The sequence below is a fragment of the Pungitius pungitius genome, unplaced genomic scaffold (assembly GCF_949316345.1).
Source record: "Pungitius pungitius unplaced genomic scaffold, fPunPun2.1 scaffold_34, whole genome shotgun sequence".
Lineage (NCBI taxonomy): Eukaryota > Metazoa > Chordata > Actinopteri > Perciformes > Gasterosteidae > Pungitius > Pungitius pungitius.
This window is the reverse complement of record NW_026909849.1, coordinates 55,715-82,209: the sequence shown is the minus strand read 5'-3', so window position 1 is coordinate 82,209 and position 26,495 is coordinate 55,715. Positions and strand designations below refer to the sequence as shown.

At 43.6% G+C, this 26,495-nt stretch overlaps 56 non-coding genes across 56 annotated transcripts; all 56 read left to right on the top strand.

Annotated features, from left to right (window-relative positions):
* The first annotated feature begins 224 nt into the window (after window positions 1-224).
* On the top strand, window positions 225-343 carry LOC134114411 (5S ribosomal RNA). Its single transcript, XR_009946776.1, has one exon. It is a non-coding gene; the product is annotated as a 5S ribosomal RNA (ribosomal RNA).
* Window positions 344-687: 344 nt separating this feature from the next.
* LOC134114410 (5S ribosomal RNA) lies at window positions 688-806 on the top strand. The gene has a single exon (XR_009946775.1). It is a non-coding gene; the product is annotated as a 5S ribosomal RNA (ribosomal RNA).
* A 344-nt stretch (window positions 807-1,150) lies between these two features.
* On the top strand, window positions 1,151-1,269 carry LOC134114335 (5S ribosomal RNA). Its single transcript, XR_009946701.1, has one exon. It is a non-coding gene; the product is annotated as a 5S ribosomal RNA (ribosomal RNA).
* Window positions 1,270-1,607: 338 nt separating this feature from the next.
* LOC134114409 (5S ribosomal RNA) lies at window positions 1,608-1,726 on the top strand. Its single transcript, XR_009946774.1, has one exon. It is a non-coding gene; the product is annotated as a 5S ribosomal RNA (ribosomal RNA).
* A 344-nt stretch (window positions 1,727-2,070) lies between these two features.
* On the top strand, window positions 2,071-2,189 carry LOC134114323 (5S ribosomal RNA). Its single transcript, XR_009946689.1, has one exon. It is a non-coding gene; the product is annotated as a 5S ribosomal RNA (ribosomal RNA).
* A 344-nt stretch (window positions 2,190-2,533) lies between these two features.
* Window positions 2,534-2,652, top strand: LOC134114605 (5S ribosomal RNA). Its single transcript, XR_009946972.1, has one exon. It is a non-coding gene; the product is annotated as a 5S ribosomal RNA (ribosomal RNA).
* Window positions 2,653-2,991: 339 nt separating this feature from the next.
* LOC134114488 (5S ribosomal RNA) lies at window positions 2,992-3,110 on the top strand. Its single transcript, XR_009946855.1, has one exon. It is a non-coding gene; the product is annotated as a 5S ribosomal RNA (ribosomal RNA).
* Window positions 3,111-3,505: 395 nt separating this feature from the next.
* LOC134114408 (5S ribosomal RNA) lies at window positions 3,506-3,624 on the top strand. The gene has a single exon (XR_009946773.1). It is a non-coding gene; the product is annotated as a 5S ribosomal RNA (ribosomal RNA).
* Window positions 3,625-3,968: 344 nt separating this feature from the next.
* Window positions 3,969-4,087, top strand: LOC134114407 (5S ribosomal RNA). The gene has a single exon (XR_009946772.1). It is a non-coding gene; the product is annotated as a 5S ribosomal RNA (ribosomal RNA).
* Window positions 4,088-4,431: 344 nt separating this feature from the next.
* LOC134114406 (5S ribosomal RNA) lies at window positions 4,432-4,550 on the top strand. Its single transcript, XR_009946771.1, has one exon. It is a non-coding gene; the product is annotated as a 5S ribosomal RNA (ribosomal RNA).
* A 344-nt stretch (window positions 4,551-4,894) lies between these two features.
* On the top strand, window positions 4,895-5,013 carry LOC134114312 (5S ribosomal RNA). Its single transcript, XR_009946678.1, has one exon. It is a non-coding gene; the product is annotated as a 5S ribosomal RNA (ribosomal RNA).
* Window positions 5,014-5,351: 338 nt separating this feature from the next.
* LOC134114405 (5S ribosomal RNA) lies at window positions 5,352-5,470 on the top strand. Its single transcript, XR_009946770.1, has one exon. It is a non-coding gene; the product is annotated as a 5S ribosomal RNA (ribosomal RNA).
* A 344-nt stretch (window positions 5,471-5,814) lies between these two features.
* Window positions 5,815-5,933, top strand: LOC134114301 (5S ribosomal RNA). Its single transcript, XR_009946667.1, has one exon. It is a non-coding gene; the product is annotated as a 5S ribosomal RNA (ribosomal RNA).
* A 344-nt stretch (window positions 5,934-6,277) lies between these two features.
* On the top strand, window positions 6,278-6,396 carry LOC134114556 (5S ribosomal RNA). Its single transcript, XR_009946923.1, has one exon. It is a non-coding gene; the product is annotated as a 5S ribosomal RNA (ribosomal RNA).
* A 344-nt stretch (window positions 6,397-6,740) lies between these two features.
* Window positions 6,741-6,859, top strand: LOC134114404 (5S ribosomal RNA). Its single transcript, XR_009946769.1, has one exon. It is a non-coding gene; the product is annotated as a 5S ribosomal RNA (ribosomal RNA).
* Window positions 6,860-7,203: 344 nt separating this feature from the next.
* Window positions 7,204-7,322, top strand: LOC134114403 (5S ribosomal RNA). The gene has a single exon (XR_009946768.1). It is a non-coding gene; the product is annotated as a 5S ribosomal RNA (ribosomal RNA).
* Window positions 7,323-7,666: 344 nt separating this feature from the next.
* Window positions 7,667-7,785, top strand: LOC134114290 (5S ribosomal RNA). Its single transcript, XR_009946656.1, has one exon. It is a non-coding gene; the product is annotated as a 5S ribosomal RNA (ribosomal RNA).
* A 338-nt stretch (window positions 7,786-8,123) lies between these two features.
* On the top strand, window positions 8,124-8,242 carry LOC134114401 (5S ribosomal RNA). The gene has a single exon (XR_009946766.1). It is a non-coding gene; the product is annotated as a 5S ribosomal RNA (ribosomal RNA).
* A 344-nt stretch (window positions 8,243-8,586) lies between these two features.
* On the top strand, window positions 8,587-8,705 carry LOC134114279 (5S ribosomal RNA). Its single transcript, XR_009946645.1, has one exon. It is a non-coding gene; the product is annotated as a 5S ribosomal RNA (ribosomal RNA).
* A 344-nt stretch (window positions 8,706-9,049) lies between these two features.
* Window positions 9,050-9,168, top strand: LOC134114604 (5S ribosomal RNA). The gene has a single exon (XR_009946971.1). It is a non-coding gene; the product is annotated as a 5S ribosomal RNA (ribosomal RNA).
* A 339-nt stretch (window positions 9,169-9,507) lies between these two features.
* LOC134114487 (5S ribosomal RNA) lies at window positions 9,508-9,626 on the top strand. Its single transcript, XR_009946854.1, has one exon. It is a non-coding gene; the product is annotated as a 5S ribosomal RNA (ribosomal RNA).
* Window positions 9,627-10,021: 395 nt separating this feature from the next.
* Window positions 10,022-10,140, top strand: LOC134114400 (5S ribosomal RNA). The gene has a single exon (XR_009946765.1). It is a non-coding gene; the product is annotated as a 5S ribosomal RNA (ribosomal RNA).
* A 344-nt stretch (window positions 10,141-10,484) lies between these two features.
* LOC134114268 (5S ribosomal RNA) lies at window positions 10,485-10,603 on the top strand. The gene has a single exon (XR_009946634.1). It is a non-coding gene; the product is annotated as a 5S ribosomal RNA (ribosomal RNA).
* A 344-nt stretch (window positions 10,604-10,947) lies between these two features.
* Window positions 10,948-11,066, top strand: LOC134114602 (5S ribosomal RNA). The gene has a single exon (XR_009946969.1). It is a non-coding gene; the product is annotated as a 5S ribosomal RNA (ribosomal RNA).
* A 339-nt stretch (window positions 11,067-11,405) lies between these two features.
* On the top strand, window positions 11,406-11,524 carry LOC134114486 (5S ribosomal RNA). The gene has a single exon (XR_009946853.1). It is a non-coding gene; the product is annotated as a 5S ribosomal RNA (ribosomal RNA).
* A 395-nt stretch (window positions 11,525-11,919) lies between these two features.
* Window positions 11,920-12,038, top strand: LOC134114398 (5S ribosomal RNA). The gene has a single exon (XR_009946764.1). It is a non-coding gene; the product is annotated as a 5S ribosomal RNA (ribosomal RNA).
* A 344-nt stretch (window positions 12,039-12,382) lies between these two features.
* LOC134114257 (5S ribosomal RNA) lies at window positions 12,383-12,501 on the top strand. Its single transcript, XR_009946623.1, has one exon. It is a non-coding gene; the product is annotated as a 5S ribosomal RNA (ribosomal RNA).
* A 344-nt stretch (window positions 12,502-12,845) lies between these two features.
* LOC134114601 (5S ribosomal RNA) lies at window positions 12,846-12,964 on the top strand. Its single transcript, XR_009946968.1, has one exon. It is a non-coding gene; the product is annotated as a 5S ribosomal RNA (ribosomal RNA).
* Window positions 12,965-13,303: 339 nt separating this feature from the next.
* On the top strand, window positions 13,304-13,422 carry LOC134114485 (5S ribosomal RNA). Its single transcript, XR_009946852.1, has one exon. It is a non-coding gene; the product is annotated as a 5S ribosomal RNA (ribosomal RNA).
* Window positions 13,423-13,817: 395 nt separating this feature from the next.
* On the top strand, window positions 13,818-13,936 carry LOC134114484 (5S ribosomal RNA). The gene has a single exon (XR_009946851.1). It is a non-coding gene; the product is annotated as a 5S ribosomal RNA (ribosomal RNA).
* A 338-nt stretch (window positions 13,937-14,274) lies between these two features.
* Window positions 14,275-14,393, top strand: LOC134114397 (5S ribosomal RNA). Its single transcript, XR_009946763.1, has one exon. It is a non-coding gene; the product is annotated as a 5S ribosomal RNA (ribosomal RNA).
* A 344-nt stretch (window positions 14,394-14,737) lies between these two features.
* LOC134114246 (5S ribosomal RNA) lies at window positions 14,738-14,856 on the top strand. The gene has a single exon (XR_009946612.1). It is a non-coding gene; the product is annotated as a 5S ribosomal RNA (ribosomal RNA).
* A 344-nt stretch (window positions 14,857-15,200) lies between these two features.
* LOC134114737 (5S ribosomal RNA) lies at window positions 15,201-15,319 on the top strand. The gene has a single exon (XR_009947104.1). It is a non-coding gene; the product is annotated as a 5S ribosomal RNA (ribosomal RNA).
* A 339-nt stretch (window positions 15,320-15,658) lies between these two features.
* LOC134114483 (5S ribosomal RNA) lies at window positions 15,659-15,777 on the top strand. The gene has a single exon (XR_009946850.1). It is a non-coding gene; the product is annotated as a 5S ribosomal RNA (ribosomal RNA).
* Window positions 15,778-16,121: 344 nt separating this feature from the next.
* On the top strand, window positions 16,122-16,240 carry LOC134114482 (5S ribosomal RNA). Its single transcript, XR_009946849.1, has one exon. It is a non-coding gene; the product is annotated as a 5S ribosomal RNA (ribosomal RNA).
* A 339-nt stretch (window positions 16,241-16,579) lies between these two features.
* On the top strand, window positions 16,580-16,698 carry LOC134114051 (5S ribosomal RNA). The gene has a single exon (XR_009946417.1). It is a non-coding gene; the product is annotated as a 5S ribosomal RNA (ribosomal RNA).
* Window positions 16,699-17,042: 344 nt separating this feature from the next.
* On the top strand, window positions 17,043-17,161 carry LOC134114235 (5S ribosomal RNA). Its single transcript, XR_009946601.1, has one exon. It is a non-coding gene; the product is annotated as a 5S ribosomal RNA (ribosomal RNA).
* A 344-nt stretch (window positions 17,162-17,505) lies between these two features.
* On the top strand, window positions 17,506-17,624 carry LOC134114224 (5S ribosomal RNA). The gene has a single exon (XR_009946590.1). It is a non-coding gene; the product is annotated as a 5S ribosomal RNA (ribosomal RNA).
* A 344-nt stretch (window positions 17,625-17,968) lies between these two features.
* On the top strand, window positions 17,969-18,087 carry LOC134114212 (5S ribosomal RNA). Its single transcript, XR_009946578.1, has one exon. It is a non-coding gene; the product is annotated as a 5S ribosomal RNA (ribosomal RNA).
* Window positions 18,088-18,431: 344 nt separating this feature from the next.
* On the top strand, window positions 18,432-18,550 carry LOC134114201 (5S ribosomal RNA). Its single transcript, XR_009946567.1, has one exon. It is a non-coding gene; the product is annotated as a 5S ribosomal RNA (ribosomal RNA).
* A 344-nt stretch (window positions 18,551-18,894) lies between these two features.
* LOC134114190 (5S ribosomal RNA) lies at window positions 18,895-19,013 on the top strand. Its single transcript, XR_009946556.1, has one exon. It is a non-coding gene; the product is annotated as a 5S ribosomal RNA (ribosomal RNA).
* Window positions 19,014-19,352: 339 nt separating this feature from the next.
* Window positions 19,353-19,471, top strand: LOC134114480 (5S ribosomal RNA). Its single transcript, XR_009946847.1, has one exon. It is a non-coding gene; the product is annotated as a 5S ribosomal RNA (ribosomal RNA).
* Window positions 19,472-19,866: 395 nt separating this feature from the next.
* Window positions 19,867-19,985, top strand: LOC134114622 (5S ribosomal RNA). Its single transcript, XR_009946989.1, has one exon. It is a non-coding gene; the product is annotated as a 5S ribosomal RNA (ribosomal RNA).
* A 339-nt stretch (window positions 19,986-20,324) lies between these two features.
* On the top strand, window positions 20,325-20,443 carry LOC134114377 (5S ribosomal RNA). Its single transcript, XR_009946743.1, has one exon. It is a non-coding gene; the product is annotated as a 5S ribosomal RNA (ribosomal RNA).
* Window positions 20,444-20,782: 339 nt separating this feature from the next.
* On the top strand, window positions 20,783-20,901 carry LOC134114305 (5S ribosomal RNA). The gene has a single exon (XR_009946671.1). It is a non-coding gene; the product is annotated as a 5S ribosomal RNA (ribosomal RNA).
* Window positions 20,902-21,296: 395 nt separating this feature from the next.
* LOC134114595 (5S ribosomal RNA) lies at window positions 21,297-21,415 on the top strand. Its single transcript, XR_009946962.1, has one exon. It is a non-coding gene; the product is annotated as a 5S ribosomal RNA (ribosomal RNA).
* A 340-nt stretch (window positions 21,416-21,755) lies between these two features.
* LOC134114577 (5S ribosomal RNA) lies at window positions 21,756-21,874 on the top strand. Its single transcript, XR_009946944.1, has one exon. It is a non-coding gene; the product is annotated as a 5S ribosomal RNA (ribosomal RNA).
* A 395-nt stretch (window positions 21,875-22,269) lies between these two features.
* LOC134114179 (5S ribosomal RNA) lies at window positions 22,270-22,388 on the top strand. The gene has a single exon (XR_009946545.1). It is a non-coding gene; the product is annotated as a 5S ribosomal RNA (ribosomal RNA).
* Window positions 22,389-22,732: 344 nt separating this feature from the next.
* LOC134114168 (5S ribosomal RNA) lies at window positions 22,733-22,851 on the top strand. The gene has a single exon (XR_009946534.1). It is a non-coding gene; the product is annotated as a 5S ribosomal RNA (ribosomal RNA).
* Window positions 22,852-23,190: 339 nt separating this feature from the next.
* LOC134114479 (5S ribosomal RNA) lies at window positions 23,191-23,309 on the top strand. Its single transcript, XR_009946846.1, has one exon. It is a non-coding gene; the product is annotated as a 5S ribosomal RNA (ribosomal RNA).
* A 395-nt stretch (window positions 23,310-23,704) lies between these two features.
* On the top strand, window positions 23,705-23,823 carry LOC134114621 (5S ribosomal RNA). Its single transcript, XR_009946988.1, has one exon. It is a non-coding gene; the product is annotated as a 5S ribosomal RNA (ribosomal RNA).
* Window positions 23,824-24,162: 339 nt separating this feature from the next.
* On the top strand, window positions 24,163-24,281 carry LOC134114376 (5S ribosomal RNA). The gene has a single exon (XR_009946742.1). It is a non-coding gene; the product is annotated as a 5S ribosomal RNA (ribosomal RNA).
* A 339-nt stretch (window positions 24,282-24,620) lies between these two features.
* Window positions 24,621-24,739, top strand: LOC134114304 (5S ribosomal RNA). Its single transcript, XR_009946670.1, has one exon. It is a non-coding gene; the product is annotated as a 5S ribosomal RNA (ribosomal RNA).
* Window positions 24,740-25,134: 395 nt separating this feature from the next.
* LOC134114594 (5S ribosomal RNA) lies at window positions 25,135-25,253 on the top strand. Its single transcript, XR_009946961.1, has one exon. It is a non-coding gene; the product is annotated as a 5S ribosomal RNA (ribosomal RNA).
* A 340-nt stretch (window positions 25,254-25,593) lies between these two features.
* Window positions 25,594-25,712, top strand: LOC134114576 (5S ribosomal RNA). Its single transcript, XR_009946943.1, has one exon. It is a non-coding gene; the product is annotated as a 5S ribosomal RNA (ribosomal RNA).
* Window positions 25,713-26,109: 397 nt separating this feature from the next.
* LOC134114396 (5S ribosomal RNA) lies at window positions 26,110-26,228 on the top strand. The gene has a single exon (XR_009946762.1). It is a non-coding gene; the product is annotated as a 5S ribosomal RNA (ribosomal RNA).
* Window positions 26,229-26,495: the final 267 nt, after the last annotated feature.

Genomic DNA, 26,495 nt, shown 5'->3' with positions numbered 1-26,495 from the left:
TAGTGTTGATCAACATTTACGATTGGCATACTATTGTTTGTAATTTAGCCGTTGAAATACAGGTGCTAACCCAACATGTTAGAATTGCCAGTGAAGAAAAGTAAAGTTACCTTCAGGCTTTAGGAACCTCTCTTGCCAATGCTAAGAACTGCTTCAATTTTAGAAAAAGAAACTTCTGATTATCTTTGACACGTTTTAAAGGATTAGGAAAAAGATGAAAAGCAGCTTACGGCCATACCTCTCTGGTTCCGCCCGATCTCGTCTGATCTCGGAAGCTAAGCAGAGCAGGGCCTGGTTAGTACCTGTATGGAAGACCGCCTGGGAATCCCAGGTGCCGTAAGCTTTTTCACTTCTCTCTCCGAAAGCCGCCCAGCGCCGTAGATTGTACACCTGTTTTAAAGTTGGATATGAAAGGAAATTAGACAATATTATCCAAAATGATTCCGTTTCATGATTGCTAAATTAGTGTTGATCAACATTTACGATTGGCATACTATTGTTTGTAATTTAGCCGTTGAAATACAGGTGCTAACCCAACATGTTAGAATTGCCAGTGAAGAAAAGTAAAGTTACCTTCAGGCTTTAGGAACCTCTCTTGCCAATGCTAAGAACTGCTTCAATTTTAGAAAAAGAAACTTCTGATTATCTTTGACACGTTTTAAAGGATTAGGAAAAAGATGAAAAGCAGCTTACGGCCATACCTCTCTGGTTCCGCCCGATCTCGTCTGATCTCGGAAGCTAAGCAGAGCAGGGCCTGGTTAGTACCTGTATGGAAGACCGCCTGGGAATCCCAGGTGCCGTAAGCTTTTTCACTTCTCTCTCCGAAAGCCGCCCAGCGCCGTAGATTGTACACCTGTTTTAAAGTTGGATATGAAAGGAAATTAGACAATATTATCCAAAATGATTCCGTTTCATGATTGCTAAATTAGTGTTGATCAACATTTACGATTGGCATACTATTGTTTGTAATTTAGCCGTTGAAATACAGGTGCTAACCCAACATGTTAGAATTGCCGGTGAAGAAAAGTAAAGTTACCTTCAGGCTTTAGGAACCTCTCTTGCCAATGCTAAGAACTGCTTCAATTTTAGAAAAAGAAACTTCTGATTATCTTTGACACGTTTTAAAGGATTAGGAAAAAGATGAAAAGCAGCTTACGGCCATACCTCTCTGGTTCCGCCCGATCTCGTCTGATCTCGGAAGCTAAGCAGAGCAGGGCCTGGTTAGTACCTGGATGGAAGACCGCCTGGGAATCCCAGGTGCCGTAAGCTTTTTCACTTCTCTCTCCGAAAGCCGCCCAGCGCCGTAGATTGTACACCTACACAATTGTAAAAAAAAATTCACATTGTAGAAGACATGCAATAGGATGAAGATGAAAGGTGGCTTACGTCCATACCATCGTCAGGCCATTTGAGGTGGCGGGGACTGCAATGGCCATTCACCGATTGGCTGGGACCCCTGGGCGGGTCTTCTCTAGTCCATCCAATTTTCGGCATGGGATGTCACAGCCTTCTTTGCATACCCTATTTAACCCACACAAAGATGCCAACGGCAGGCGTGTCATAATTCTTTGACGCATTATAAAGGATTAGGAAAAAGATAGAAAGCAGCTTACGGCCATACCTCTCTGGTTCCGCCCGATCTCGTCTGATCTCGGAAGCTAAGCAGAGCAGGGCCTGGTTAGTACCTGTATGGAAGACCGCCTGGGAATCCCAGGTGCCGTAAGCTTTTTCACTTCTCTCTCCGAAAGCCGCCCAGCGCCGTAGATTGTACACCTGTTTTAAAGTTGGATATGAAAGGAAATTAGACAATATTATCCAAAATGATTCCGTTTCATGATTGCTAAATTAGTGTTGATCAACATTTACGATTGGCATACTATTGTTTGTAATTTAGCCGTTGAAATATAGGTGCTAACCCAACATGTTAGAATTGCCAGTGAAGAAAAGTAAAGTTACCTTCAGGCTTTAGGAACCTCTCTTGCCAATGCTAAGAACTGCTTCAATTTTAGAAAAAGAAACTTCTGATTATCTTTGACACGTTTTAAAGGATTAGGAAAAAGATGAAAAGCAGCTTACGGCCATACCTCTCTGGTTCCGCCCGATCTCGTCTGATCTCGGAAGCTAAGCAGAGCAGGGCCTGGTTAGTACCTGGATGGAAGACCGCCTGGGAATCCCAGGTGCCGTAAGCTTTTTCACTTCTCTCTCCGAAAGCCGCCCAGCGCCGTAGATTGTACACCTGTTTTAAAGTTGGATATGAAAGGAAATTAGACAATATTATCCAAAATGATTCCGTTTCATGATTGCTAAATTAGTGTTGATCAACATTTACGATTGGCATACTATTGTTTGTAATTTAGCCGTTGAAATACAGGTGCTAACCCAACATGTTAGAATTGCCAGTGAAGAAAAGTAAAGTTACCTTCAGGCTTTAGGAACCTCTCTTGCCAATGCTAAGAACTGCTTCAATTTTAGAAAAAGAAACTTCTGATTATCTTTGACACGTTTTAAAGGATTAGGAAAAAGATGAAAAGCAGCTTACGGCCATACCTCTCTGGTTCCGCCCGATCTCGTCTGATCTCGGAAGCTAAGCAGAGCAGGGCCTGGTTAGTACCTGGATGGAAGACCGCCTGGGAATCCCAGATGCCGTAAGCTTTTTCACTTCTCTCTCTGAAAGCCGCCCAGCGCCGTAAATTGTACACCTACACAATTGTAAAAAAAAATTCACATTGTAGAAGAGATGCAATAGGAAGAAGATGTAAGGTGGCTTACGTCCATACCATCGTCAGGCCATTTGAGGTGGCGGGGACTGCAATGGCCATTCACCGATTGGCTGGGACCCCTGGGCGGGTCTTCTCTAGTCCATCCAATTTTCGGCATGGGATGTCACAGCCTTCTTTGCATACCCTTATTTAACCCACACAAAGATGCCAGCTGCAGGCGTGTCATAATTCATTGACGCATTATAAAGGATTAGGAAAAAGATAAAAAGCAGCTTACGGCCATACCTCTCTGGTTCCGCCCGATCTCGTCTGCTCTCGGAAGCTAAGCAGAGCAGGGCCTGGTTAGTACCTGGATGGAAGACCGCCTGGGAATCCCAGGTGCCGTAAGCTTTTTCACTTCTCTCTCCGAAAGCCGCCGAGCGCCGCAGATTGTACACCTACAAATTACAAAAAGAATATCACATTGTTGAAGAGATGCATGTTTAGTGTTGTTTTAACGTTGGATATGAAAGGAAATTAGACAATATTATCCAAAATGATTCCGTTTCATGATTGCTAAATTAGTGTTGATCAACATTTACGATTGGCATACTATTGTTTGTAATTTAGCCGTTGAAATACAGGTGCTAACCCAACATGTTAGAATTGCCAGTGAAGAAAAGTAAAGTTACCTTCAGGCTTTAGGAACCTCTCTTGCCAATGCTAAGAACTGCTTCAATTTTAGAAAAAGAAACTTCTGATTATCTTTGACACGTTTTAAAGGATTAGGAAAAAGATGAAAAGCAGCTTACGGCCATACCTCTCTGGTTCCGCCCGATCTCGTCTGATCTCGGAAGCTAAGCAGAGCAGGGCCTGGTTAGTACCTGTATGGAAGACCGCCTGGGAATCCCAGGTGCCGTAAGCTTTTTCACTTCTCTCTCCGAAAGCCGCCCAGCGCCGTAGATTGTACACCTGTTTTAAAGTTGGATATGAAAGGAAATTAGACAATATTATCCAAAATGATTCCGTTTCATGATTGCTAAATTAGTGTTGATCAACATTTACGATTGGCATACTATTGTTTGTAATTTAGCCGTTGAAATACAGGTGCTAACCCAACATGTTAGAATTGCCAGTGAAGAAAAGTAAAGTTACCTTCAGGCTTTAGGAACCTCTCTTGCCAATGCTAAGAACTGCTTCAATTTTAGAAAAAGAAACTTCTGATTATCTTTGACACGTTTTAAAGGATTAGGAAAAAGATGAAAAGCAGCTTACGGCCATACCTCTCTGGTTCCGCCCGATCTCGTCTGATCTCGGAAGCTAAGCAGAGCAGGGCCTGGTTAGTACCTGTATGGAAGACCGCCTGGGAATCCCAGGTGCCGTAAGCTTTTTCACTTCTCTCTCCGAAAGCCGCCCAGCGCCGTAGATTGTACACCTGTTTTAAAGTTGGATATGAAAGGAAATTAGACAATATTATCCAAAATGATTCCGTTTCATGATTGCTAAATTAGTGTTGATCAACATTTACGATTGGCATACTATTGTTTGTAATTTAGCCGTTGAAATACAGGTGCTAACCCAACATGTTAGAATTGCCAGTGAAGAAAAGTAAAGTTACCTTCAGGCTTTAGGAACCTCTCTTGCCAATGCTAAGAACTGCTTCAATTTTAGAAAAAGAAACTTCTGATTATCTTTGACACGTTTTAAAGGATTAGGAAAAAGATGAAAAGCAGCTTACGGCCATACCTCTCTGGTTCCGCCCGATCTCGTCTGATCTCGGAAGCTAAGCAGAGCAGGGCCTGGTTAGTACCTGTATGGAAGACCGCCTGGGAATCCCAGGTGCCGTAAGCTTTTTCACTTCTCTCTCCGAAAGCCGCCCAGCGCCGTAGATTGTACACCTGTTTTAAAGTTGGATATGAAAGGAAATTAGACAATATTATCCAAAATGATTCCGTTTCATGATTGCTAAATTAGTGTTGATCAACATTTACGATTGGCATACTATTGTTTGTAATTTAGCCGTTGAAATACAGGTGCTAACCCAACATGTTAGAATTGCCGGTGAAGAAAAGTAAAGTTACCTTCAGGCTTTAGGAACCTCTCTTGCCAATGCTAAGAACTGCTTCAATTTTAGAAAAAGAAACTTCTGATTATCTTTGACACGTTTTAAAGGATTAGGAAAAAGATGAAAAGCAGCTTACGGCCATACCTCTCTGGTTCCGCCCGATCTCGTCTGATCTCGGAAGCTAAGCAGAGCAGGGCCTGGTTAGTACCTGGATGGAAGACCGCCTGGGAATCCCAGGTGCCGTAAGCTTTTTCACTTCTCTCTCCGAAAGCCGCCCAGCGCCGTAGATTGTACACCTACACAATTGTAAAAAAAAATTCACATTGTAGAAGACATGCAATAGGATGAAGATGAAAGGTGGCTTACGTCCATACCATCGTCAGGCCATTTGAGGTGGCGGGGACTGCAATGGCCATTCACCGATTGGCTGGGACCCCTGGGCGGGTCTTCTCTAGTCCATCCAATTTTCGGCATGGGATGTCACAGCCTTCTTTGCATACCCTATTTAACCCACACAAAGATGCCAACGGCAGGCGTGTCATAATTCTTTGACGCATTATAAAGGATTAGGAAAAAGATAGAAAGCAGCTTACGGCCATACCTCTCTGGTTCCGCCCGATCTCGTCTGATCTCGGAAGCTAAGCAGAGCAGGGCCTGGTTAGTACCTGTATGGAAGACCGCCTGGGAATCCCAGGTGCCGTAAGCTTTTTCACTTCTCTCTCCGAAAGCCGCCCAGCGCCGTAGATTGTACACCTGTTTTAAAGTTGGATATGAAAGGAAATTAGACAATATTATCCAAAATGATTCCGTTTCATGATTGCTAAATTAGTGTTGATCAACATTTACGATTGGCATACTATTGTTTGTAATTTAGCCGTTGAAATACAGGTGCTAACCCAACATGTTAGAATTGCCAGTGAAGAAAAGTAAAGTTACCTTCAGGCTTTAGGAACCTCTCTTGCCAATGCTAAGAACTGCTTCAATTTTAGAAAAAGAAACTTCTGATTATCTTTGACACGTTTTAAAGGATTAGGAAAAAGATGAAAAGCAGCTTACGGCCATACCTCTCTGGTTCCGCCCGATCTCGTCTGATCTCGGAAGCTAAGCAGAGCAGGGCCTGGTTAGTACCTGGATGGAAGACCGCCTGGGAATCCCAGGTGCCGTAAGCTTTTTCACTTCTCTCTCCGAAAGCCGCCCAGCGCCGTAGATTGTACACCTGTTTTAAAGTTGGATATGAAAGGAAATTAGACAATATTATCCAAAATGATTCCGTTTCATGATTGCTAAATTAGTGTTGATCAACATTTACGATTGGCATACTATTGTTTGTAATTTAGCCGTTGAAATACAGGTGCTAACCCAACATGTTAGAATTGCCAGTGAAGAAAAGTAAAGTTACCTTCAGGCTTTAGGAACCTCTCTTGCCAATGCTAAGAACTGCTTCAATTTTAGAAAAAGAAACTTCTGATTATCTTTGACACGTTTTAAAGGATTAGGAAAAAGATGAAAAGCAGCTTACGGCCATACCTCTCTGGTTCCGCCCGATCTCGTCTGATCTCGGAAGCTAAGCAGAGCAGGGCCTGGTTAGTACCTGGATAGAAGACCGCCTGGGAATCCCAGGTGCCGTAAGCTTTTTCACTTCTCTCTCCGAAAGCCGCCCAGCGCCGTAGATTGTACACCTGTTTTAAAGTTGGATATGAAAGGAAATTAGACAATATTATCCAAAATGATTCCGTTTCATGATTGCTAAATTAGTGTTGATCAACATTTACGATTGGCATACTATTGTTTGTAATTTAGCCGTTGAAATACAGGTGCTAACCCAACATGTTAGAATTGCCAGTGAAGAAAAGTAAAGTTACCTTCAGGCTTTAGGAACCTCTCTTGCCAATGCTAAGAACTGCTTCAATTTTAGAAAAAGAAACTTCTGATTATCTTTGACACGTTTTAAAGGATTAGGAAAAAGATGAAAAGCAGCTTACGGCCATACCTCTCTGGTTCCGCCCGATCTCGTCTGATCTCGGAAGCTAAGCAGAGCAGGGCCTGGTTAGTACCTGTATGGAAGACCGCCTGGGAATCCCAGGTGCCGTAAGCTTTTTCACTTCTCTCTCCGAAAGCCGCCCAGCGCCGTAGATTGTACACCTGTTTTAAAGTTGGATATGAAAGGAAATTAGACAATATTATCCAAAATGATTCCGTTTCATGATTGCTAAATTAGTGTTGATCAACATTTACGATTGGCATACTATTGTTTGTAATTTAGCCGTTGAAATACAGGTGCTAACCCAACATGTTAGAATTGCCAGTGAAGAAAAGTAAAGTTACCTTCAGGCTTTAGGAACCTCTCTTGCCAATGCTAAGAACTGCTTCAATTTTAGAAAAAGAAACTTCTGATTATCTTTGACACGTTTTAAAGGATTAGGAAAAAGATGAAAAGCAGCTTACGGCCATACCTCTCTGGTTCCGCCCGATCTCGTCTGATCTCGGAAGCTAAGCAGAGCAGGGCCTGGTTAGTACCTGTATGGAAGACCGCCTGGGAATCCCAGGTGCCGTAAGCTTTTTCACTTCTCTCTCCGAAAGCCGCCCAGCGCCGTAGATTGTACACCTGTTTTAAAGTTGGATATGAAAGGAAATTAGACAATATTATCCAAAATGATTCCGTTTCATGATTGCTAAATTAGTGTTGATCAACATTTACGATTGGCATACTATTGTTTGTAATTTAGCCGTTGAAATACAGGTGCTAACCCAACATGTTAGAATTGCCGGTGAAGAAAAGTAAAGTTACCTTCAGGCTTTAGGAACCTCTCTTGCCAATGCTAAGAACTGCTTCAATTTTAGAAAAAGAAACTTCTGATTATCTTTGACACGTTTTAAAGGATTAGGAAAAAGATGAAAAGCAGCTTACGGCCATACCTCTCTGGTTCCGCCCGATCTCGTCTGATCTCGGAAGCTAAGCAGAGCAGGGCCTGGTTAGTACCTGGATGGAAGACCGCCTGGGAATCCCAGGTGCCGTAAGCTTTTTCACTTCTCTCTCCGAAAGCCGCCCAGCGCCGTAGATTGTACACCTACACAATTGTAAAAAAAAATTCACATTGTAGAAGACATGCAATAGGATGAAGATGAAAGGTGGCTTACGTCCATACCATCGTCAGGCCATTTGAGGTGGCGGGGACTGCAATGGCCATTCACCGATTGGCTGGGACCCCTGGGCGGGTCTTCTCTAGTCCATCCAATTTTCGGCATGGGATGTCACAGCCTTCTTTGCATACCCTATTTAACCCACACAAAGATGCCAACGGCAGGCGTGTCATAATTCTTTGACGCATTATAAAGGATTAGGAAAAAGATAGAAAGCAGCTTACGGCCATACCTCTCTGGTTCCGCCCGATCTCGTCTGATCTCGGAAGCTAAGCAGAGCAGGGCCTGGTTAGTACCTGTATGGAAGACCGCCTGGGAATCCCAGGTGCCGTAAGCTTTTTCACTTCTCTCTCCGAAAGCCGCCCAGCGCCGTAGATTGTACACCTGTTTTAAAGTTGGATATGAAAGGAAATTAGACAATATTATCCAAAATGATTCCGTTTCATGATTGCTAAATTAGTGTTGATCAACATTTACGATTGGCATACTATTGTTTGTAATTTAGCCGTTGAAATATAGGTGCTAACCCAACATGTTAGAATTGCCAGTGAAGAAAAGTAAAGTTACCTTCAGGCTTTAGGAACCTCTCTTGCCAATGCTAAGAACTGCTTCAATTTTAGAAAAAGAAACTTCTGATTATCTTTGACACGTTTTAAAGGATTAGGAAAAAGATGAAAAGCAGCTTACGGCCATACCTCTCTGGTTCCGCCCGATCTCGTCTGATCTCGGAAGCTAAGCAGAGCAGGGCCTGGTTAGTACCTGGATGGAAGACCGCCTGGGAATCCCAGGTGCCGTAAGCTTTTTCACTTCTCTCTCCGAAAGCCGCCCAGCGCCGTAGATTGTACACCTGTTTTAAAGTTGGATATGAAAGGAAATTAGACAATATTATCCAAAATGATTCCGTTTCATGATTGCTAAATTAGTGTTGATCAACATTTACGATTGGCATACTATTGTTTGTAATTTAGCCGTTGAAATACAGGTGCTAACCCAACATGTTAGAATTGCCAGTGAAGAAAAGTAAAGTTACCTTCAGGCTTTAGGAACCTCTCTTGCCAATGCTAAGAACTGCTTCAATTTTAGAAAAAGAAACTTCTGATTATCTTTGACACGTTTTAAAGGATTAGGAAAAAGATGAAAAGCAGCTTACGGCCATACCTCTCTGGTTCCGCCCGATCTCGTCTGATCTCGGAAGCTAAGCAGAGCAGGGCCTGGTTAGTACCTGGATGGAAGACCGCCTGGGAATCCCAGATGCCGTAAGCTTTTTCACTTCTCTCTCTGAAAGCCGCCCAGCGCCGTAAATTGTACACCTACACAATTGTAAAAAAAAATTCACATTGTAGAAGAGATGCAATAGGAAGAAGATGTAAGGTGGCTTACGTCCATACCATCGTCAGGCCATTTGAGGTGGCGGGGACTGCAATGGCCATTCACCGATTGGCTGGGACCCCTGGGCGGGTCTTCTCTAGTCCATCCAATTTTCGGCATGGGATGTCACAGCCTTCTTTGCATACCCTTATTTAACCCACACAAAGATGCCAGCTGCAGGCGTGTCATAATTCATTGACGCATTATAAAGGATTAGGAAAAAGATAAAAAGCAGCTTACGGCCATACCTCTCTGGTTCCGCCCGATCTCGTCTGCTCTCGGAAGCTAAGCAGAGCAGGGCCTGGTTAGTACCTGGATGGAAGACCGCCTGGGAATCCCAGGTGCCGTAAGCTTTTTCACTTCTCTCTCCGAAAGCCGCCGAGCGCCGCAGATTGTACACCTACAAATTACAAAAAGAATATCACATTGTTGAAGAGATGCATGTTTAGTGTTGTTTTAACGTTGGATATGAAAGGAAATTAGACAATATTATCCAAAATGATTCCGTTTCATGATTGCTAAATTAGTGTTGATCAACATTTACGATTGGCATACTATTGTTTGTAATTTAGCCGTTGAAATACAGGTGCTAACCCAACATGTTAGAATTGCCAGTGAAGAAAAGTAAAGTTACCTTCAGGCTTTAGGAACCTCTCTTGCCAATGCTAAGAACTGCTTCAATTTTAGAAAAAGAAACTTCTGATTATCTTTGACACGTTTTAAAGGATTAGGAAAAAGATGAAAAGCAGCTTACGGCCATACCTCTCTGGTTCCGCCCGATCTCGTCTGATCTCGGAAGCTAAGCAGAGCAGGGCCTGGTTAGTACCTGTATGGAAGACCGCCTGGGAATCCCAGGTGCCGTAAGCTTTTTCACTTCTCTCTCCGAAAGCCGCCCAGCGCCGTAGATTGTACACCTGTTTTAAAGTTGGATATGAAAGGAAATTAGACAATATTATCCAAAATGATTCCGTTTCATGATTGCTAAATTAGTGTTGATCAACATTTACGATTGGCATACTATTGTTTGTAATTTAGCCGTTGAAATACAGGTGCTAACCCAACATGTTAGAATTGCCGGTGAAGAAAAGTAAAGTTACCTTCAGGCTTTAGGAACCTCTCTTGCCAATGCTAAGAACTGCTTCAATTTTAGAAAAAGAAACTTCTGATTATCTTTGACACGTTTTAAAGGATTAGGAAAAAGATGAAAAGCAGCTTACGGCCATACCTCTCTGGTTCCGCCCGATCTCGTCTGATCTCGGAAGCTAAGCAGAGCAGGGCCTGGTTAGTACCTGGATGGAAGACCGCCTGGGAATCCCAGGTGCCGTAAGCTTTTTCACTTCTCTCTCCGAAAGCCGCCCAGCGCCGTAGATTGTACACCTGTTTTAAAGTTGGATATGAAAGGAAATTAGACAATATTATCCAAAATGATTCCGTTTCATGATTGCTAAATTAGTGTTGATCAACATTTACGATTGGCATACTATTGTTTGTAATTTAGCCGTTGAAATACAGGTGCTAACCCAACATGTTAGAATTGCCAGTGAAGAAAAGTAAAGTTACCTTCAGGCTTTAGGAACCTCTCTTGCCAATGCTAAGAACTGCTTCAATTTTAGAAAAAGAAACTTCTGATTATCTTTGACACGTTTTAAAGGATTAGGAAAAAGATGAAAAGCAGCTTACGGCCATACCTCTCTGGTTCCGCCCGATCTCGTCTGATCTCGGAAGCTAAGCAGAGCAGGGCCTGGTTAGTACCTGGATGGAAGACCGCCTGGGAATCCCAGATGCCGTAAGCTTTTTCACTTCTCTCTCTGAAAGCCGCCCAGCGCCGTAAATTGTACACCTACACAATTGTAAAAAAAAATTCACATTGTAGAAGAGATGCAATAGGAAGAAGATGTAAGGTGGCTTACGTCCATACCATCGTCAGGCCATTTGAGGTGGCGGGGACTGCAATGGCCATTCACCGATTGGCTGGGACCCCTGGGCGGGTCTTCTCTAGTCCATCCAATTTTCGGCATGGGATGTCACAGCCTTCTTTGCATACCCTTATTTAACCCACACAAAGATGCCAGCTGCAGGCGTGTCATAATTCATTGACGCATTATAAAGGATTAGGAAAAAGATAAAAAGCAGCTTACGGCCATACCTCTCTGGTTCCGCCCGATCTCGTCTGCTCTCGGAAGCTAAGCAGAGCAGGGCCTGGTTAGTACCTGGATGGAAGACCGCCTGGGAATCCCAGGTGCCGTAAGCTTTTTCACTTCTCTCTCCGAAAGCCGCCGAGCGCCGCAGATTGTACACCTACAAATTACAAAAAGAATATCACATTGTTGAAGAGATGCATGTTTAGTGTTGTTTTAACGTTGGATATGAAAGGAAATTAGACAATATTATCCAAAATGATTCCGTTTCATGATTGCTAAATTAGTGTTGATCAACATTTACGATTGGCATACTATTGTTTGTAATTTAGCCGTTGAAATACAGGTGCTAACCCAACATGTTAGAATTGCCAGTGAAGAAAAGTAAAGTTACCTTCAGGCTTTAGGAACCTCTCTTGCCAATGCTAAGAACTGCTTCAATTTTAGAAAAAGAAACTTCTGATTATCTTTGACACGTTTTAAAGGATTAGGAAAAAGATGAAAAGCAGCTTACGGCCATACCTCTCTGGTTCCGCCCGATCTCGTCTGATCTCGGAAGCTAAGCAGAGCAGGGCCTGGTTAGTACCTGTATGGAAGACCGCCTGGGAATCCCAGGTGCCGTAAGCTTTTTCACTTCTCTCTCCGAAAGCCGCCCAGCGCCGTAGATTGTACACCTGTTTTAAAGTTGGATATGAAAGGAAATTAGACAATATTATCCAAAATGATTCCGTTTCATGATTGCTAAATTAGTGTTGATCAACATTTACGATTGGCATACTATTGTTTGTAATTTAGCCGTTGAAATACAGGTGCTAACCCAACATGTTAGAATTGCCGGTGAAGAAAAGTAAAGTTACCTTCAGGCTTTAGGAACCTCTCTTGCCAATGCTAAGAACTGCTTCAATTTTAGAAAAAGAAACTTCTGATTATCTTTGACACGTTTTAAAGGATTAGGAAAAAGATGAAAAGCAGCTTACGGCCATACCTCTCTGGTTCCGCCCGATCTCGTCTGATCTCGGAAGCTAAGCAGAGCAGGGCCTGGTTAGTACCTGGATGGAAGACCGCCTGGGAATCCCAGGTGCCGTAAGCTTTTTCACTTCTCTCTCCGAAAGCCGCCCAGCGCCGTAGATTGTACACCTGTTTTAAAGTTGGATATGAAAGGAAATTAGACAATATTATCCAAAATGATTCCGTTTCATGATTGCTAAATTAGTGTTGATCAACATTTACGATTGGCATACTATTGTTTGTAATTTAGCCGTTGAAATACAGGTGCTAACCCAACATGTTAGAATTGCCAGTGAAGAAAAGTAAAGTTACCTTCAGGCTTTAGGAACCTCTCTTGCCAATGCTAAGAACTGCTTCAATTTTAGAAAAAGAAACTTCTGATTATCTTTGACACGTTTTAAAGGATTAGGAAAAAGATGAAAAGCAGCTTACGGCCATACCTCTCTGGTTCCGCCCGATCTCGTCTGATCTCGGAAGCTAAGCAGAGCAGGGCCTGGTTAGTACCTGGATGGAAGACCGCCTGGGAATCCCAGATGCCGTAAGCTTTTTCACTTCTCTCTCTGAAAGCCGCCCAGCGCCGTAAATTGTACACCTACACAATTGTAAAAAAAAATTCACATTGTAGAAGAGATGCAATAGGAAGAAGATGTAAGGTGGCTTACGTCCATACCATCGTCAGGCCATTTGAGGTGGCGGGGACTGCAATGGCCATTCACCGATTGGCTGGGACCCCTGGGCGGGTCTTCTCTAGTCCATCCAATTTTCGGCATGGGATGTCACAGCCTTCTTTGCATACCCTTATTTAACCCACACAAAGATGCCAGCTGCAGGCGTGTCATAATTCATTGACGCATTATAAAGGATTAGGAAAAAGATAAAAAGCAGCTTACGGCCATACCTCTCTGGTTCCGCCCGATCTCGTCTGCTCTCGGAAGCTAAGCAGAGCAGGGCCTGGTTAGTACCTGGATGGAAGACCGCCTGGGAATCCCAGGTGCCGTAAGCTTTTTCACTTCTCTCTCCGAAAGCCGCCGAGCGCCGCAGATTGTACACCTACAAATTACAAAAAGAATATCACATTGTTGAAGAGATGCATGTTTAGTGTTGTTTTAACGTTGGATATGAAAGGAAATTAGACAATATTATCCAAAATGATTCCGTTTCATGATTGCTAAATTAGTGTTGATCAACATTTACGATTGGCATACTATTGTTTGTAATTTAGCCGTTGAAATACAGGTGCTAACCAAACATGTTAGAATTGCCAGTGAAGAAAAGTAAAGTTACCTTCAGGTTTTAGGAACCTCTCTTGCCAATGCTAAGAACTGCTTCAATTTTAGAAAAAGAAACTTCTGATTATCTTTGACACGTTTTAAAGGATTAGGAAAAAGATAAAACGCAGCTTACGGCCATACCTCTCTGGTTCCGCCCGATCTCGTCTGCTCTCGGAAGCTAAGCAGAGCAGGGCCTGGTTAGTACCTGGATGGAAGACCGCCTGGGAATCCCAGGTGCCGTAAGCTTTTTCACTTCTCTCTCCGAAAGCCGCCCAGCGCCGCAGATTGTACACCTACACAATTGTAAAAAGCATTTCACATTGTAGAAGAGATGCAATAGGAAGAAGATGAAAGGTGGCTTACGTCCATACCATCGTCAGGCCATTTGAGGTGGCGGGGACTGCAATGGCCATCCACCGATTGGCTGGGACTCCTGGGCGGGTCTTCTCTAGTCCATCCAATTTTCGGCATGGGATGTCACAGCCTTCTTTGCATACCCTATTTAACCCACACAAAGATGCCAACGGCAGGCGTGTCATAATTCTTTGACGCATTATAAAGGATTAGGAAAAAGATAGAAAGCAGCTTACGGCCATACCTCTCTGGTTCCGCCCGATCTCGTCTGATCTCGGAAGCTAAGCAGAGCAGGGCCTGGTTAGTACCTGTATGGAAGACCGCCTGGGAATCCCAGGTGCCGTAAGCTTTTTCACTTCTCTCTCCGAAAGCCGCCCAGCGCCGTAGATTGTACACCTGTTTTAAAGTTGGATATGAAAGGAAATTAGACAATATTATCCAAAATGATTCCGTTTCATGATTGCTAAATTAGTGTTGATCAACATTTACGATTGGCATACTATTGTTTGTAATTTAGCCGTTGAAATACAGGTGCTAACCCAACATGTTAGAATTGCCAGTGAAGAAAAGTAAAGTTACCTTCAGGCTTTAGGAACCTCTCTTGCCAATGCTAAGAACTGCTTCAATTTTAGAAAAAGAAACTTCTGATTATCTTTGACACGTTTTAAAGGATTAGGAAAAAGATGAAAAGCAGCTTACGGCCATACCTCTCTGGTTCCGCCCGATCTCGTCTGATCTCGGAAGCTAAGCAGAGCAGGGCCTGGTTAGTACCTGGATGGAAGACCGCCTGGGAATCCCAGGTGCCGTAAGCTTTTTCACTTCTCTCTCCGAAAGCCGCCCAGCGCCGTAGATTGTACACCTGTTTTAAAGTTGGATATGAAAGGAAATTAGACAATATTATCCAAAATGATTCCGTTTCATGATTGCTAAATTAGTGTTGATCAACATTTACGATTGGCATACTATTGTTTGTAATTTAGCCGTTGAAATACAGGTGCTAACCCAACATGTTAGAATTGCCAGTGAAGAAAAGTAAAGTTACCTTCAGGCTTTAGGAACCTCTCTTGCCAATGCTAAGAACTGCTTCAATTTTAGAAAAAGAAACTTCTGATTATCTTTGACACGTTTTAAAGGATTAGGAAAAAGATGAAAAGCAGCTTACGGCCATACCTCTCTGGTTCCGCCCGATCTCGTCTGATCTCAGAAGCTAAGCAGAGCAGGGCCTGGTTAGTACCTGGATGGAAGACCGCCTGGGAATCCCAGATGCCGTAAGCTTTTTCACTTCTCTCTCTGAAAGCCGCCCAGCGCCGTAAATTGTACACCTACACAATTGTAAAAAAAAATTCACATTGTAGAAGAGATGCAATAGGAAGAAGATGTAAGGTGGCTTACGTCCATACCATCGTCAGGCCATTTGAGGTGGCGGGGACTGCAATGGCCATTCACCGATTGGCTGGGACCCCTGGGCGGGTCTTCTCTAGTCCATCCAATTTTCGGCATGGGATGTCACAGCCTTCTTTGCATACCCTTATTTAACCCACACAAAGATGCCAGCTGCAGGCGTGTCATAATTCATTGACGCATTATAAAGGATTAGGAAAAAGATAAAAAGCAGCTTACGGCCATACCTCTCTGGTTCCGCCCGATCTCGTCTGCTCTCGGAAGCTAAGCAGAGCAGGGCCTGGTTAGTACCTGGATGGAAGACCGCCTGGGAATCCCAGGTGCCGTAAGCTTTTTCACTTCTCTCTCCGAAAGCCGCCGAGCGCCGCAGATTGTACACCTGTTTTAACGTTGGATATGAAAGGAAATTAGACAATATTATCCAAAATGATTCCGTTTCATGATTGCTAAATTAGTGTTGATCAACATTTACGATTGGCATACTATTGTTTGTAATTTAGCCGTTGAAATACAGGTGCTAACCAAACATGTTAGAATTGCCAGTGAAGAAAAGTAAAGTTACCTTCAGGTTTTAGGAACCTCTCTTGCCAATGCTAAGAACTGCTTCAATTTTAGAAAAAGAAACTTCTGATTATCTTTGACACGTTTTAAAGGATTAGGAAAAAGATAAAACGCAGCTTACGGCCATACCTCTCTGGTTCCGCCCGATCTCGTCTGCTCTCGGAAGCTAAGCAGAGCAGGGCCTGGTTAGTACCTGGATGGAAGACCGCCTGGGAATCCCAGGTGCCGTAAGCTTTTTCACTTCTCTCTCCGAAAGCCGCCCAGCGCCGCAGATTGTACACCTACACAATTGTAAAAAGCATTTCACATTGTAGAAGAGATGCAATAGGAAGAAGATGAAAGGTGGCTTACGTCCATACCATCGTCAGGCCATTTGAGGTGGCGGGGACTGCAATGGCCATCCACCGATTGGCTGGGACTCCTGGGCGGGTCTTCTCTAGTCCATCCAATTTTCGGCATAGGATGTCACAGCCTTCTTTGCATACCCTTATTTAACCCACACAAAGATGCCAACGGCAGGCGTGACATAATTTTTTGACGCATTATAAAGGATTAGGAAAAAGATAAAGAGCAGCTTACGGCCATACCTCTCTGGTTGCGCCCGATCTCGTCTGATCTCGGAAGCTAAGCAGAGCAGGGCCTGGTTAGTACCTGGATGGAAGACCGCCTGGGAATCCCAGGTGCCGTAAGCTTTTTCACTTCTCTCTCCGAAAGCCGCCCAGCGCCGTAGATTGTACACCTGTTTTAAAGTTGGATATGAAAGGAAATTAGACAATATTATCCAAAATGATTCCGTTTTATGATTGCTAAATTAGTGTTGATCAACATTTACGATTGGCATACTATTGTTTGTAATTTAGCCGTTGAAATACAGGTGCTAACCCAACATGTTAGAATTGCCAGTGAAGAAAAGTAAAGTTACCTTCAGGCTTTAGGAACCTCTCTTGCCAATGCTAAGAACTGCTTCAATTTTAGAAAAAGAAACTTCTGATTATCTTTGACACGTTTTAAAGGATTAGGAAAAAGATGAAAAGCAGCTTACGGCCATACCTCTCTGGTTCCGCCCGATCTCGTCTGATCTCGGAAGCTAAGCAGAGCAGGGCCTGGTTAGTACCTGGATGGAAGACCGCCTGGGAATCCCAGGTGCCGTAAGCTTTTTCACTTCTCTCTCCGAAAGCCGCCCAGCGCCGTAGATTGTACACCTGTTTTAAAGTTGGATATGAAAGGAAATTAGACAATATTATCCAAAATGATTCCGTTTCATGATTGCTAAATTAGTGTTGATCAACATTTACGATTGGCATACTATTGTTTGTAATTTAGCCGTTGAAATACAGGTGCTAACCCAACATGTTAGAATTGCCAGTGAAGAAAAGTAAAGTTACCTTCAGGCTTTAGGAACCTCTCTTGCCAATGCTAAGAACTGCTTCAATTTTAGAAAAAGAAACTTCTGATTATCTTTGACACGTTTTAAAGGATTAGGAAAAAGATGAAAAGCAGCTTACGGCCATACCTCTCTGGTTCCGCCCGATCTCGTCTGATCTCGGAAGCTAAGCAGAGCAGGGCCTGGTTAGTACCTGGATGGAAGACCGCCTGGGAATCCCAGGTGCCGTAAGCTTTTTCACTTCTCTCTCCGAAAGCCGCCCAGCGCCGTAGATTGTACACCTGTTTTAAAGTTGGATATGAAAGGAAATTAGACAATATTATCCAAAATGATTCCGTTTCATGATTGCTAAATTAGTGTTGATCAACATTTACGATTGGCATACTATTGTTTGTAATTTAGCCGTTGAAATACAGGTGCTAACCCAACATGTTAGAATTGCCAGTGAAGAAAAGTAAAGTTACCTTCAGGCTTTAGGAACCTCTCTTGCCAATGCTAAGAACTGCTTCAATTTTAGAAAAAGAAACTTCTGATTATCTTTGACACGTTTTAAAGGATTAGGAAAAAGATGAAAAGCAGCTTACGGCCATACCTCTCTGGTTCCGCCCGATCTCGTCTGATCTCGGAAGCTAAGCAGAGCAGGGCCTGGTTAGTACCTGGATGGAAGACCGCCTGGGAATCCCAGGTGCCGTAAGCTTTTTCACTTCTCTCTCCGAAAGCCGCCCAGCGCCGTAGATTGTACACCTGTTTTAAAGTTGGATATGAAAGGAAATTAGACAATATTATCCAAAATGATTCCGTTTCATGATTGCTAAATTAGTGTTGATCAACATTTACGATTGGCATACTATTGTTTGTAATTTAGCCGTTGAAATACAGGTGCTAACCCAACATGTTAGAATTGCCAGTGAAGAAAAGTAAAGTTACCTTCAGGCTTTAGGAACCTCTCTTGCCAATGCTAAGAACTGCTTCAATTTTAGAAAAAGAAACTTCTGATTATCTTTGACACGTTTTAAAGGATTAGGAAAAAGATGAAAAGCAGCTTACGGCCATACCTCTCTGGTTCCGCCCGATCTCGTCTGATCTCGGAAGCTAAGCAGAGCAGGGCCTGGTTAGTACCTGGATGGAAGACCGCCTGGGAATCCCAGGTGCCGTAAGCTTTTTCACTTCTCTCTCCGAAAGCCGCCCAGCGCCGTAGATTGTACACCTGTTTTAAAGTTGGATATGAAAGGAAATTAGACAATATTATCCAAAATGATTCCGTTTCATGATTGCTAAATTAGTGTTGATCAACATTTACGATTGGCATACTATTGTTTGTAATTTAGCCGTTGAAATACAGGTGCTAACCCAACATGTTAGAATTGCCAGTGAAGAAAAGTAAAGTTACCTTCAGGCTTTAGGAACCTCTCTTGCCAATGCTAAGAACTGCTTCAATTTTAGAAAAAGAAACTTCTGATTATCGTTGACACGTTTTAAAGGATTAGGAAAAAGATGAAAAGCAGCTTACGGCCATACCTCTCTGGTTCCGCCCGATCTCGTCTGATCTCGGAAGCTAAGCAGAGCAGGGCCTGGTTAGTACCTGGATGGAAGACCGCCTGGGAATCCCAGGTGCCGTAAGCTTTTTCAATTCTCTCTCTGAAAGCCGCCCAGCGCCGTAAATTGTACACCTACACAATTGTAAAAAAAAATTCACATTGTAGAAGAGATGCAATAGGAAGAAGATGTAAGGTGGCTTACGTCCATACCATCGTCAGGCCATTTGAGGTGGCGGGGACTGCAATGGCCATTCACCGATTGGCTGGGACCCCTGGGCGGGTCTTCTCTAGTCCATCCAATTTTCGGCATGGGATGTCACAGCCTTCTTTGCATACCCTTATTTAACCCACACAAAGATGCCAGCTGCAGGCGTGTCATAATTCATTGACGCATTATAAAGGATTAGGAAAAAGATAAAAAGCAGCTTACGGCCATACCTCTCTGGTTCCGCCCGATCTCGTCTGCTCTCGGAAGCTAAGCAGAGCAGGGCCTGGTTAGTACCTGGATGGAAGACCGCCTGGGAATCCCAGGTGCCGTAAGCTTTTTCACTTCTCTCTCCGAAAGCCGCCGAGCGCCGCAGATTGTACACCTACAAATTACAAAAAGAATATCACATTGTTGAAGAGATGCATGTTTAGTGTTGTTTTAACGTTGGATATGAAAGGAAATTAGACAATATTATCCAAAATGATTCCGTTTCATGATTGCTAAATTAGTGTTGATCAACATTTACGATTGGCATACTATTGTTTGTAATTTAGCCGTTGAAATACAGGTGCTAACCCAACATGTTAGAATTGCCAGTGAAGAAAAGTAAAGTTACCTTCAGGTTTTAGGAACCTCTCTTGCCAATGCTAAGAACTGCTTCAATTTTAGAAAAAGAAACTTCTGATTATCTTTGACACGTTTTAAAGGATTAGGAAAAAGATGAAAAGCAGCTTATGGCCATACCTCTCTGGTTCCGCCCGATCTCGTCTGCTCTCGGAAGCTAAGCAGAGCAGGGCCTGGTTAGTACCTGGATGGAAGACCGCCTGGGAATCCCAGGTGCCGTAAGCTTTTTCACTTCTCTCTCCGAAAGCCGCCCAGCGCCGCAGATTGTACACCTACACAATTGTAAAAAGCATTTCACATTGTAGAAGAGATGCAATAGGAAGAAGATGAAAGGTGGCTTACGTCCATACCATCGTCAGGCCATTTGAGGTGGCGGGGACTGCAATGGCCATCCACCGATTGGCTGGGACTCCTGGGCGGGTCTTCTCTAGTCCATCCAATTTTCGGCATAGGATGTCACAGCCTTCTTTGCATACCCTTATTTAACCCACACAAAGATGCCAACGGCAGGCGTGACATAATTTTTTGACGCATTATAAAGGATTAGGAAAAAGATAAAGAGCAGCTTACGGCCATACCTCTCTGGTTGCGCCCGATCTCGTCTGATCTCGGAAGCTAAGCAGAGCAGGGCCTGGTTAGTACCTGGATGGAAGACCGCCTGGGAATCCCAGATGCCGTAAGCTTTTTCACTTCTCTCTCTGAAAGCCGCCCAGCGCCGTAAATTGTACACCTACACAATTCCAAAAAAAAATTCACATTGTAGAAGAGATGCAATAGGAAGAAGATGAAAGGTGGCTTACGTCCATACCATCGTCAGGCCATTTGAGGTGGCGGGGACTGCAATGGCCATTCACCGATTGGCTGGGACCCCTGGGCGGGTCTTCTCTAGTCCATCCAATTTTCGGCATGGGATGTCACAGCCTTCTTTGCATACCCTTATTTAACCCACACAAAGATGCCAACGGCAGGCGTATCATAATTCATTGACGCATTATAAAGGATTAGGAAAAAGATAAAAAGCAGCTTACGGCCATACCTCTCTGGTTCCGCCCGATCTCGTCTGATCTCGGAAGCTAAACAGAGCAGGGCCTGGTTAGTACCTGGATGGAAGACCGCCTGGGAATCCCAGGTGCCGTAAGCTTTTTCACTTCTCTCTCCGAAAGCCGCCGAGCGCCGCAGATTGTACACCTACAAATTACAAAAAGAATATCACATTGTTGAAGAGATGCCTGTTTAGTGTTGTTTTAACGTTGGATATGAAAGGAAATTAGACAATATTATCCAAAATGATTCCGTTTCATGATTGCTAAATTAGTGTTGATCAACATTTACGATTGGCATACTATTGTTTGTAATTTAGCCGTTGAAATACAGGTGCTAACCCAACATGTTAGAATTGCCAGTGAAGAAAAGTAAAGTTACCTTCAGGCTTTAGGAACCTCTCTTGCCAATGCTAAGAACTGCTTCAATTTTAGAAAAAGAAACTTCTGATTATCTTTGACACGTTTTAAAGGATTAGGAAAAAGATGGAAAGCAGCTTACGGCCATACCTCTCTGGTTCCGCCCGATCTCGTCTGATCTCGGAAGCTAAGCAGAGCAGGGCATGGTTAGTACCTGGATGGAAGACCGCCTGGGAATCCCAGGTGCCGTAAGCTTTTTCACTTCTCTCTCTGAAAGCCGCCCAGCGCCGTAAATTGTACACCTACACAATTCCAAAAAAAAAATTCACATTGTAGAAGAGATGCAATAGGAAGAAGATGAAAGGTGGCTTACGTCCATACCATCGTCAGGCCATTTGAGGTGGCGGGGACTGCAATGGCCATTCACCGATTGGCTGGGACCCCTAGGCGGGTCTTCTCTAGTCCATCCAATTTTCGGCATGGGATGTCACAGCCTTCTTTGCATACCCTTATTTAACCCACACAAAGATGCCAACGGCAGGCGTATCATAATTCATTGACGCATTATAAAGGATTAGGAAAAAGATAAAAAGCAGCTTACGGCCATACCTCTCTGGTTCCGCCCGATCTCGTCTGATCTCGGAAGCTAAACAGAGCAGGGCCTGGTTAGTACCTGGATGGAAGACTGCCTGGGAATCCCAGGTGCCGTAAGCTTTTTCACTTCTCTCTCCGAAAGCCGCCGAGCGCCGCAGATTGTACACCTACAAATTACAAAAAGAATATCACATTGTTGAAGAGATGCCTGTTTAGTGTTGTTTTAACGTTGGATATGAAAGGAAATTAGACAATATTATCCAAAATGATTCCGTTTCATGATTGCTAAATTAGTGTTGATCAACATTTACGATTGGCATACTATTGTTTGTAATTTAGCCGTTGAAATACAGGTGCTAACCCAACATGTTAGAATTGCCAGTGAAGAAAAGTAAAGTTACCTTCAGGCTTTAGGAACCTCTCTTGCCAATGCTAAGAACTGCTTCAATTTTAGAAAAAGAAACTTCTGATTATCTTTGACACGTTTTAAAGGATTAGGAAAAAGATGAAAAGCAGCTTACGGCCATACCTCTCTGGTTCCGCCCGATCTCGTCTGATCTCGGAAGCTAAGCAGAGCAGGGCCTGGTTAGTACCTGGATGGAAGACCGCCTGGGAATCCCAGGTGCCGTAAGCTTTTTCACTTCTCTCTCCGAAAGCCGCCCAGCGCCGTAGATTGTACACCTGTTTTAAAGTTGGATATGAAAGGAAATTAGACAATATTATCCAAAATGATTCCGTTTCATGATTGCTAAATTAGTGTTGATCAACATTTACGATTGGCATACTATTGTTTGTAATTTAGCCGTTGAAATACAGGTGCTAACCCAACATGTTAGAATTGCCAGTGAAGAAAAGTAAAGTTACCTTCAGGCTTTAGGAACCTCTCTTGCCAATGCTAAGAACTGCTTCAATTTTAGAAAAAGAAACTTCTGATTATCGTTGACACGTTTTAAAGGATTAGGAAAAAGATGAAAAGCAGCTTACGGCCATACCTCTCTGGTTCCGCCCGATCTCGTCTGATCTCGGAAGCTAAGCAGAGCAGGGCCTGGTTAGTACCTGGATGGAAGACCGCCTGGGAATCCCAGGTGCCGTAAGCTTTTTCAATTCTCTCTCTGAAAGCCGCCCAGCGCCGTAAATTGTACACCTACACAATTGTAAAAAAAAATTCACATTGTAGAAGAGATGCAATAGGAAGAAGATGTAAGGTGGCTTACGTCCATACCATCGTCAGGCCATTTGAGGTGGCGGGGACTGCAATGGCCATTCACCGATTGGCTGGGACCCCTGGGCGGGTCTTCTCTAGTCCATCCAATTTTCGGCATGGGATGTCACAGCCTTCTTTGCATACCCTTATTTAACCCACACAAAGATGCCAGCTGCAGGCGTGTCATAATTCATTGACGCATTATAAAGGATTAGGAAAAAGATAAAAAGCAGCTTACGGCCATACCTCTCTGGTTCCGCCCGATCTCGTCTGCTCTCGGAAGCTAAGCAGAGCAGGGCCTGGTTAGTACCTGGATGGAAGACCGCCTGGGAATCCCAGGTGCCGTAAGCTTTTTCACTTCTCTCTCCGAAAGCCGCCGAGCGCCGCAGATTGTACACCTACAAATTACAAAAAGAATATCACATTGTTGAAGAGATGCATGTTTAGTGTTGTTTTAACGTTGGATATGAAAGGAAATTAGACAATATTATCCAAAATGATTCCGTTTCATGATTGCTAAATTAGTGTTGATCAACATTTACGATTGGCATACTATTGTTTGTAATTTAGCCGTTGAAATACAGGTGCTAACCCAACATGTTAGAATTGCCAGTGAAGAAAAGTAAAGTTACCTTCAGGTTTTAGGAACCTCTCTTGCCAATGCTAAGAACTGCTTCAATTTTAGAAAAAGAAACTTCTGATTATCTTTGACACGTTTTAAAGGATTAGGAAAAAGATGAAAAGCAGCTTATGGCCATACCTCTCTGGTTCCGCCCGATCTCGTCTGCTCTCGGAAGCTAAGCAGAGCAGGGCCTGGTTAGTACCTGGATGGAAGACCGCCTGGGAATCCCAGGTGCCGTAAGCTTTTTCACTTCTCTCTCCGAAAGCCGCCCAGCGCCGCAGATTGTACACCTACACAATTGTAAAAAGCATTTCACATTGTAGAAGAGATGCAATAGGAAGAAGATGAAAGGTGGCTTACGTCCATACCATCGTCAGGCCATTTGAGGTGGCGGGGACTGCAATGGCCATCCACCGATTGGCTGGGACTCCTGGGCGGGTCTTCTCTAGTCCATCCAATTTTCGGCATAGGATGTCACAGCCTTCTTTGCATACCCTTATTTAACCCACACAAAGATGCCAACGGCAGGCGTGACATAATTTTTTGACGCATTATAAAGGATTAGGAAAAAGATAAAGAGCAGCTTACGGCCATACCTCTCTGGTTGCGCCCGATCTCGTCTGATCTCGGAAGCTAAGCAGAGCAGGGCCTGGTTAGTACCTGGATGGAAGACCGCCTGGGAATCCCAGATGCCGTAAGCTTTTTCACTTCTCTCTCTGAAAGCCGCCCAGCGCCGTAAATTGTACACCTACACAATTCCAAAAAAAAATTCACATTGTAGAAGAGATGCAATAGGAAGAAGATGAAAGGTGGCTTACGTCCATACCATCGTCAGGCCATTTGAGGTGGCGGGGACTGCAATGGCCATTCACCGATTGGCTGGGACCCCTGGGCGGGTCTTCTCTAGTCCATCCAATTTTCGGCATGGGATGTCACAGCCTTCTTTGCATACCCTTATTTAACCCACACAAAGATGCCAACGGCAGGCGTATCATAATTCATTGACGCATTATAAAGGATTAGGAAAAAGATAAAAAGCAGCTTACGGCCATACCTCTCTGGTTCCGCCCGATCTCGTCTGATCTCGGAAGCTAAACAGAGCAGGGCCTGGTTAGTACCTGGATGGAAGACCGCCTGGGAATCCCAGGTGCCGTAAGCTTTTTCACTTCTCTCTCCGAAAGCCGCCGAGCGCCGCAGATTGTACACCTACAAATTACAAAAAGAATATCACATTGTTGAAGAGATGCCTGTTTAGTGTTGTTTTAACGTTGGATATGAAAGTAAATTAGACAATATTATCCAAAATGATTCCGTTTCATGATTGCTAAATTAGTGTTGATCAACATTTACGATTGGCATACTATTGTTTGTAATTTAGCCGTTGAAATACAGGTGCTAACCCAACATGTTAGAATTGCCAGTGAAGAAAAGTAAAGTTACCTTCAGGCTTTAGGAACCTCTCTTGCCAATGCTAAGAACTGCTTCAATTTTAGAAAAAGAAACTTCTGATTATCTTTGACACGTTTTAAAGGATTAGGAAAAAGATGGAAAGCAGCTTACGGCCATACCTCTCTGGTTCCGCCCGATCTCGTCTGATCTCGGAAGCTAAGCAGAGCAGGGCATGGTTAGTACCTGGATGGAAGACCGCCTGGGAATCCCAGGTGCCGTAAGCTTTTTCACTTCTCTCTCTGAAAGCCGCCCAGCGCCGTAAATTGTACACCTACACAATTCCAAAAAAAAAATTCACATTGTAGAAGAGATGCAATAGGAAGAAGATGAAAGGTGGCTTACGTCCATACCATCGTCAGGCCATTTGAGGTGGCGGGGACTGCAATGGCCATTCACCGATTGGCTGGGACCCCTAGGCGGGTCTTCTCTAGTCCATCCAATTTTCGGCATGGGATGTCACAGCCTTCTTTGCATACCCTTATTTAACCCACACAAAGATGCCAACGGCAGGCGTATCATAATTCATTGACGCATTATAAAGGATTAGGAAAAAGATAAAAAGCAGCTTACGGCCATACCTCTCTGGTTCCGCCCGATCTCGTCTGATCTCGGAAGCTAAACAGAGCAGGGCCTGGTTAGTACCTGGATGGAAGACTGCCTGGGAATCCCAGGTGCCGTAAGCTTTTTCACTTCTCTCTCCGAAAGCCGCCGAGCGCCGCAGATTGTACACCTACAAATTACAAAAAGAATATCACATTGTTGAAGAGATGCCTGTTTAGTGTTGTTTTAACGTTGGATATGAAAGGAAATTAGACAATATTATCCAAAATGATTCCGTTTCATGATTGCTAAATTAGTGTTGATCAACATTTACGATTGGCATACTTTTGTTTGTAATTTAGCCGTTGAAATACAGGTGCTAACCCAACTTGTTAGAATTGCCAGTGAAGAAAAGTAAAGTTACCTTCAGGTTTTAGGAACTTCTCTTGCCAATCCTAAGAACTGCTTCAATTTTAGAAAAAGAAACTCTTCTGATTATCTTTGACACGTTTTAAAGGATTAGGAAAAAGATAAAAAGCAGCTTACGGCCATACCTCTCTGGTTCCGCCCGATCTCGTCTGATCTCGGAAGCTAAGCAGAGCAGGGCCTGGTTAGTACCTGTATGGAAGACCGCCTGGGAATCCCAGGTGCCGTAAGCTTTTTCACTTCTCTCTCCGAAAGCCGCCCAGCGCCGTAGATTGTACACCTGTTTTAAAGTTGGATATGAAAGGAAATTAGACAATATTATCCAAAATTATTCCGTTTCATGATTGCTAAATTAGTGTTGATCAACATTTACGATTGGCATACTATTGTTTGTAATTTAGCCGTTGAAATACAGGTGCTAACCCAACATGTTAGAATTGCCAGTGAAGAAAAGTAAAGTTACCTTCAGGCTTTAGGAACCTCTCTTGCCAATGCTAAGA